We start from the raw sequence: 7,567 nt of genomic DNA on the forward strand, positions 1-7,567 counted from the left end.
CTAAATAATATTCCAGTTGAAAATTCTAATTAAACAATAAACTATTGGGGAGTTACAACTGTCCATACATGCTGTGATTGGATAATACCAAAGTTGACTGTTTATTTCAAAATTTGATTCATAGTTTCCTCAGATATTGAAAATTTAAACTAAGACAAATATACAGTAATTGACACTGATGCACAAGATGAAAGCCATCAGCTCTGGAAATGTGACTGACTCAGTGACACAATAATATCTCACTACCAAAATCATGAATGCTCATTACATTATATTACAACACTGCAAATATTTTTAGCAGTTTTCTTTTTGCCTCCAAAAGAAAACTGTGTAAAAGCTAAGCAAACTTTCAGTTTCAAATATCATCTGTTACTTTTTGTTGCCTGTTGGCCTGACAACAAGATTTTAGGTCACTAGGGAGAAATGTTAGGTGACCTTGGCAGATACAGCAATCGCAGCAATTCCCACAGGTACGTTTCAACATTTCTATGAAGACATTCCAACATGTCAAAGTATCATGCAAACCATTTAAACAGTATACTTTCTGTCTGCATCACTGCAATGCAATATCTTTGGTCCTGTTAATTAATAGCTAATTAAATCCATTTCCTTGTCATTTGTGATATGAAGTATCCTAATCTCAATTTCACTTTCTAAAAAAAACTAGAATTAAATTCACATATTTGATGAAAGTTCTACAATGCTATTAATTATAAATATTTTATTCAAATTAAACAATACTGCTTGCAAGAATATAATATTTCAGCTTTTATTTCCTCAAAAACTATCCAAGTATTTAGTCTTTGAGCTTGTTTCAATAAATGCATAGAAATAAAGTGTTAAATTTCTGAATCTGCTTATGTGGACCACCCTTAATATGCTAAGATTTTATTATCATTTTTGAGCTCCTTAAAACTGCATCGCCCACACAACTGTAACTCTAGTTTATCAACAGTCCGCACAAAATTATGTAGTCTCTTAAAGTGGAAAAAGAACACAATTTCAATTCTTTCCATTTTGAAGCTGTTAAAACTTCAATCACCGTAGCAAATGACATTCACTGTTTACATTGGATCTGTAAAGCTGGCTGTCAATCAAAGATAATGACAAACCGCAATAATACTTCTGTCTTTAAACTATATATGGAAAAAAGTTATTATGGCATATTATCATAAATGGACTGGCAGCAGGCCTTCTGGACATAGTGTAAACAAATAGTGTTATGCTTACAAACATGTAAATTTAAACTCATTAGAGTTTAAAAGAGGATTTGAATCACAATTTTAAGTGCTTTATTTGCTATACTACTGGAGATGATTTTGGTAAGTCATAAAATTTGACAGAAATAAGCTTTTAACTTGTAGTTAGAACAGAGTGAAAGAACACTATAATCGAAGATGGAACAAACCCATTTTTAGTTTAATTTCAATGCAGAATCCTCAGTTTTCAGACCAAGAAGCCTTACATGTAATCAAGTAAATATGATGTGAAAACATTGAGACACTCACAACCAAATATTAATTATTTTTGATCAGGCAAATTAAAAGAAGAAATCAAAATTAAATTGATCATAAATGAATACCTATGCAATGGAATGGGGGAAAGCAAACAAATTAATCAATATCACTTGCAAAGTAAAGATATACCATTCCAATAATCTCAAAAATCTATACACACCTAAACATATAAAAAAACTATAATGTGATCTCAATAAACAACTATCTTATAGAAAGTAATCAAATAGTACTTTAGCTGCAACTGCACTCATGTAGGCTTGTTAGTTTGCACAGAATGTGTTGCTGGTATTCAGGAGTCATGCTTCATTAGCCCTTTCTCTATCAGTTCAGCTTGCCTGCAAAATCTGAGAAGTGATTTCTTTTCACATTTGCATTCACATCTAAACACCATCCATGTGGTATGCAAAAATAAACTTTTAGATAGCAAAGTGATAAACTATTGAAATTTTGAAGGAAGTAAACTTAGAAAAAATATTCAGATATTTAAGAAACAAAAGAAAATGTATAAAGGTTTGGTCAGCACTTGAAAGTAGTTTAAAGCCTATTCATAATGTTATTGCTGGTTGACAAAGGCCATTGGCAAACAGTCAAACTGAACCATTTTATAAAAATTCTCTAGAGAATCTGGTATTCTTTTGGGATGTATATTGATCTGCAGATACAAAACCATATATCTACATCTTACTTTATATGTAATTAGGTCTGTCAGCACTCTGCTAATGTACTGTTCTCAAAAATCATTAATTCTCCAATACGTAATGCCAACTTTATTCATTAACAGCCAATTACTTTTTTACTATGGATTGCTTGTCCAGCAATTTTTGTGAATTTATGTACAGGTATGAATACTGATTATTTGCCATAAAACGGCAATAGCTGTTAATGTACATACAGCACGACAATCTATATTCACTAAGCATATCTGGCAAACATTAATGTATTGATACTCATTATTATGAATCCATATTAATTGAAATTAAGGAATTTGATTAATTATTAAAGATGAAAAATCCTAATTTCCTAACAGTTGACTATCATCCACGAAGATAACCATAAATGAAATAACATAATAGTTATAACAAACAGGTAAACAGGTTTTTAAACTTGCCTATGGCTTATACTATTTAAAGTGTATATTTTGTTTGATTATAATATTTAATTTAGTTTAATGTAAAGTGTCAAGAATTGCCACTGGTAGAGCCAGATTGATGAGTTTCTTAGACAACATGCAACTTGTACGACTTTGAATCTCTAACATCTTCACTTAAACATCGATCATCAATTCCATAAGCTTTATTTAGTTGAAAGAATGGTCAACTGCTCATACAGCCCGATAGGGTCCCAGTCGTTAGTGTAGCCCTCACAGTTGATATTTTCAAATGTCAGCTTGTGCTATAACTCAAATCTACTGCCACAACAGTGCAAAGCAAGTAAGTGACTCAACTACCACAAGAAGGAAGATTATTACTGACTGATATGTTCAATATACTCTCCCCAATGTTGCCTAACAAAAACACAACATTCTCTTCTTTGTCAACATTATAGTTTTAAAAACATATGAAAAATACATTTAAGATGTTCTAACATCATTACATTCCCCTTAAAGTTAGCATGTACTAAATTATTCTATTTTGTTCAGCTGCCACTTTTTAATATCTATCAACTTTTTTTCATTACTATCATCTATTCTTATAAATCATCTGTTTTTAATAATTAAATATGTACTAACAGCTACAAATAAAAATGTTTCTGTATAAACTTGTCATATAACAAACCAATATAGAGATATATTGATGTAATGACAATAGACAGGAAATTAGGTTGGGTTTTGAAATTGTTTACATTTCATGTGATTTACAAATGGCATCAATGTAAAGGCATCATTCAGTGAATTGTATATACTTAAGTAAATTACAACCACAACATGCTTCTGTGGGTTTCACTAAAATACAGATATTACATGTATTAAAATATGTTGTCTTATTACAGTTTCTCTGATGAAAGTGGGATCATTTGTATGAAATACAAAAATTAGTATCAACAAATTTTGATATTTAATTTTACATTTCTTAATCACACTGTACAGTATTTACAGATTGAAGCTTAACTGGTATTAAGTTTTGACTCAGTCTCTTTATAACTAACTTGTAGATAAACACTAATTGAATTCTGTTCCGTCAACTCAATAAAAGTTCTGCCAAATCCCTGCTATAACTAAAACTTAACGAAGTCCCAATATGTTCACACTAGTGCTACCTATCAATGTATGTTAAGTCTGGAGATAAATAATTGAGGTGTAGCACCAGTCATTTTTAGCCGTGCTAAAGTCTGTATCAGCGGAGTATTGCTTGATTTTATTCTATCCATTATTTGGCAACTGATAACAAAAATGCACCTCAACGAAATGCATAATCCAACGAAAATCTACCGTCAGGGCTTGGATCATCGCTCCTGAACCAGCCAAACTACAACGTCGGTAATAAATATAATTTTATCACTAAAATTATAACGCGGATTTTTTTTTATTCAAAAAGAACTATTCATAACATACAAGTTATGAATGCGCCTACACAGACACGCTTAGACGAAATCTCGGTCTAAATGATCATTCTTTATGCCACAACTTGTTAAGAATGGACTTAACAGACGTGATTCTGATGACTCAAATCTGAGGTGATTCAAGGTTGAATCTTGTCTTAGCACAGAAACTTTATCAAGTTCCTCTGGACCAGTGGAGGTTATGGGGCTGATGGGGAGCTTCCACTCACAGCCTCTCCCTTTTTTTCTGATCTTCCGATTGTGTGTGCGAGCATTTGGTGTGCAGCGCCTGGGCGCACGGTTGAAAGCCTCCCGAGGAGCGGACCCCTTGACAACGGCCCAGCACGGACTTTGGTTTGATGTGCGCGCCGCTTGACTTTGCTCTGCGGTTGTCAAGGATCGCTTCTCGCTGGGCTGTTTGCTTTAGTGCAATTTTCTCAGACACTGGTAATCCAATATTGGGGGTGATGGGGGTGGGGGGGAGCTAAATTCCACTTTTGTGTATTTTTTTTTCTTTGTGACTTAACATTGAACATCTCTCTCCCCACCCCCCCACTGCTCCCCACCCCTCAACTTTAGAGACCCTGCAACTTTGGAGGAGATGTGAGACGACTAAAACTAAACTAATTCCAAGAGGAGTTGCGAAAACAGAGGGTGGTCCTAAATCTGACCGGGAGTTTGGGGGGGGAGGGGGGCAGTGGGGGTGTTAGAAAGACCTTGCGTGACTTTGCCTTTTCCACACTTTTTGTTTTGTCAAGAATTGTCTTTGATAAAAAGCAGTACCTTGCTTCTATGCCGAGGTTAAACACCGCCCGCATCCCCCCCCCCCCCCCCCTTCCCTGCCCGTCAGACACAAAAAACTCATTGTCCGCCCGGCAGCCGCCAAAACTCGGCGAAGTCAAGCGAGCAAACTTCCAGGGGAGCAGGCTGAACTCAGTCAGGGAGCAAAGCTGCCGAATAAACATAGGACCGAATGCAAAAAAAATCTTATTTTTTTTGTTTTATTGGGGATCCGCGTGGGATTTGTTTTTGGGATGGGGGTGTGGGGGGGGGGGGGGGCGTTAGTGGAAAAGTGAGGTATGTTCCGTTCTGTGTGTGAGGCGATCGAGAGCGTCTGACGTGAGGCGAGCAGTTGTGACAGGAAAGTTTTTTTCGCCCAGGAAAAAGATCTGACTAAACACCGGCATTACCATAACAAAAGACTCGGCGGTTACTCGTACAGCCGCAGCTCCCGTCCTTTCATCAACAAGAAAAAGTTAAACAAACACCAAGTTAACAACAAAGTCGCGGAGGCGCCAGATGCAGCTGGAAGGTTGGGGGGAGGTTGGTGGGAGGAAGGTGGGAGGAAGGGGGGTGGAGAACTCCCTATCCCTCTCTGAACAGTTTGTCTGGATTTGGGAAGTTCGGGTTCATCGGGGGGGGGGAGAGAGAAACACCCCATTTCCTTCACCCCCTCCGACCTCCCCCCCCCCCCCGCCCTTTGTTGGGTCCCACATCCCCACCACTACCACAACCACAGTGTTGGATACCTCGCCTCATCCTCCCGAAGTCCCAGGGACAATGAGGAGTGGACTCCAGTTCCCGTGGGGAGAAGTCACCTCCCAGTGAGAGGTGGAGTTTTTTTGCGGTGGGGGTTGGGGGGGGGGGGAGGTTGCGTGTTGTGTGTCTCTGTGTCACAGACACACAAACAAAAAAAAACCCTGCTACTTGTTTCGGTAATAGAGGTTAGGTGCAGGAGACTTGCTCGCTTTCTCTCTCTCTCACCCCGGAGGCCGTGTGAATTGCAACTTGCCCGGGCTTAACAGCAACGCGTTCCTTGCTCGATCGAACTTTTAAAGGACGTCTGAAAACAAATCGGCAGCACCTTTTTTTTTGTTTTGGCTGTGGGTTTCTTTGCTTCCAGTATTGGAGCTCCCAGCGGCCCGCGAATTGGAGAAAGTGGCGATGATGTGTGTGTTCGGGCCGCACTGCAAAAGCTGGCGATCAGAGCCAGGCATTGCACTAAGTTGCTAATCCTCCCTCCCCAGCAACCACCCTTCCACCTCAAATCGATACACATCTGGCAGAGAAAACTCCGTAGAATGCAGTATACAGTGCACAAACTATGACTAAATGAGACAGCGGAACCTCAATTACCTTCCCACCACCCCCCCCCCCCCACCCCCACCGTAACTTCGATGACTTCCTAGGTAATCCCATGTTGACATGCTAACCCTAACCCATCCAAACTCCGCGTGGCTCTGTCTGAAAAGCACAGGACGGTGACAAAAAAAAATGAAGTGACAAGTTTCAGGAGTTCCCCTCTCCCTGTGCGGTTCGCACACTGTGTGCCTATGTCCCCCTACAGGAATGGTGTGATCCTAGAAGCGAGATCCCTTCGGTCTCCTCCAGTCTGTCAAGTCTCCGCCGATTTAGTCCTCGGGAAACAACAGCGAAATTACAGGGAGAGGAGAAAAAAGGGGGTCAGATATATCTCGCGCAACTCAACTCCTCCAAACTGACCCACTCTGGTGAATAACCTCAAGCTACATCAAGCCCCGGGGACTCCCACACCTCAACTTACAACCCATAACCTCCTCCCCACCCCCACCCCCAACAACCACCCCAGCAGCAGTTTTGTGTGTGCCTGTGTGGCCAATGCAAATTATTTGCCGAAACCCACTCTGACGAACGACAAAGCTGTTTTCTTTCTCTCTGTAAAACACCCCAAACTGCACGTGGGGCTTTGCAGGAAATTAGAGTCAAGCCAAGCAGAAAGAGTTAAACCTGAAAGCGAGGAGGGCAAGGGAGAGGGGGGGGGGGGGAGAGAGAGAGAGAGAGGACAACACAGAAGAATGAAATTCAAACTTACCAGTTGGTGCTGCTTTTAGGTTGTTGGGCACCAGGAGATAATTTGACCCTGCAACACACATGCGATTGTGTACGAGAAAGCATGCAACAAGCACACAATAAATAACAATATATTACTCCGCTCGGGCACTACGTTGTGGAGCAGCCGCTTTCCAAAGACACAAAAATCCCTTTAGCACCAACTAGAAAGCCCGGACCGAGCTCAACACTTGATCAGATCCTTCCCTATGCTCCCGCAGCGCTTTCCCCTTCCACTTTTCATTATTCACAATTCTAGCGAACTTAATGAGCTTTTTTTTTGTTGGAGTGGTGGTTTGTGTGTCTGTGTGTGTGCATGGGGTGGGGGGGGGAAGGTTGGAAGATACAAATCGCGGAGTTGGATGTTGTTATTTTTTGCTGTAAGCTGGCCCCTGACGTCATATCCACCTGCTGTGTAAACAACATGTATCAGAGCTTTTCAGACAGAGAAGGGGGTGGTGGTGGTGGTAGTGTGGAAGCTGCTGCTGCTGCTTCAGGATCTCTGCTTGCAGCTCACAGCGGCCACTCCAACTTTGGCGTGAACACCGCAAATAAAGCAGTCACTGCCCCCTCCACCTTCCTCTAATCACCAATAAAACACCCTCACCCGTCTCCCTCTTTTCTGGGCTCTGAAGAAGCAGTGA

General features: G+C 40.3%; 1 protein-coding gene across 9 annotated transcripts in view; it reads right to left on the reverse strand.

Annotated features, from left to right (window-relative positions):
- Window positions 1–7,099, reverse strand: part of foxp1b (forkhead box P1b) — a 489,011-nt gene extending 481,912 nt beyond the window's left edge. For 7 of the 9 annotated variants that reach the window (XM_060835701.1, XM_060835700.1, XM_060835703.1 and 4 more), the window contains exon 1: window positions 6,907–7,098. The gene's annotated coding sequence lies outside the window, so the exon portion shown is untranslated. Of the gene's footprint in view, window positions 1–6,906 lie in introns of all 9 variants that reach the window. The other 2 variants (XM_060835708.1, XM_060835707.1) reach the window with 2 other exon arrangements.
- Between the last annotated feature and the right edge of the window lie 468 nt (window positions 7,100–7,567).

This window comes from Hemiscyllium ocellatum, chromosome 14 (genome assembly GCF_020745735.1).
Source record: "Hemiscyllium ocellatum isolate sHemOce1 chromosome 14, sHemOce1.pat.X.cur, whole genome shotgun sequence".
Classification (NCBI taxonomy): domain Eukaryota; kingdom Metazoa; phylum Chordata; class Chondrichthyes; order Orectolobiformes; family Hemiscylliidae; genus Hemiscyllium; species Hemiscyllium ocellatum.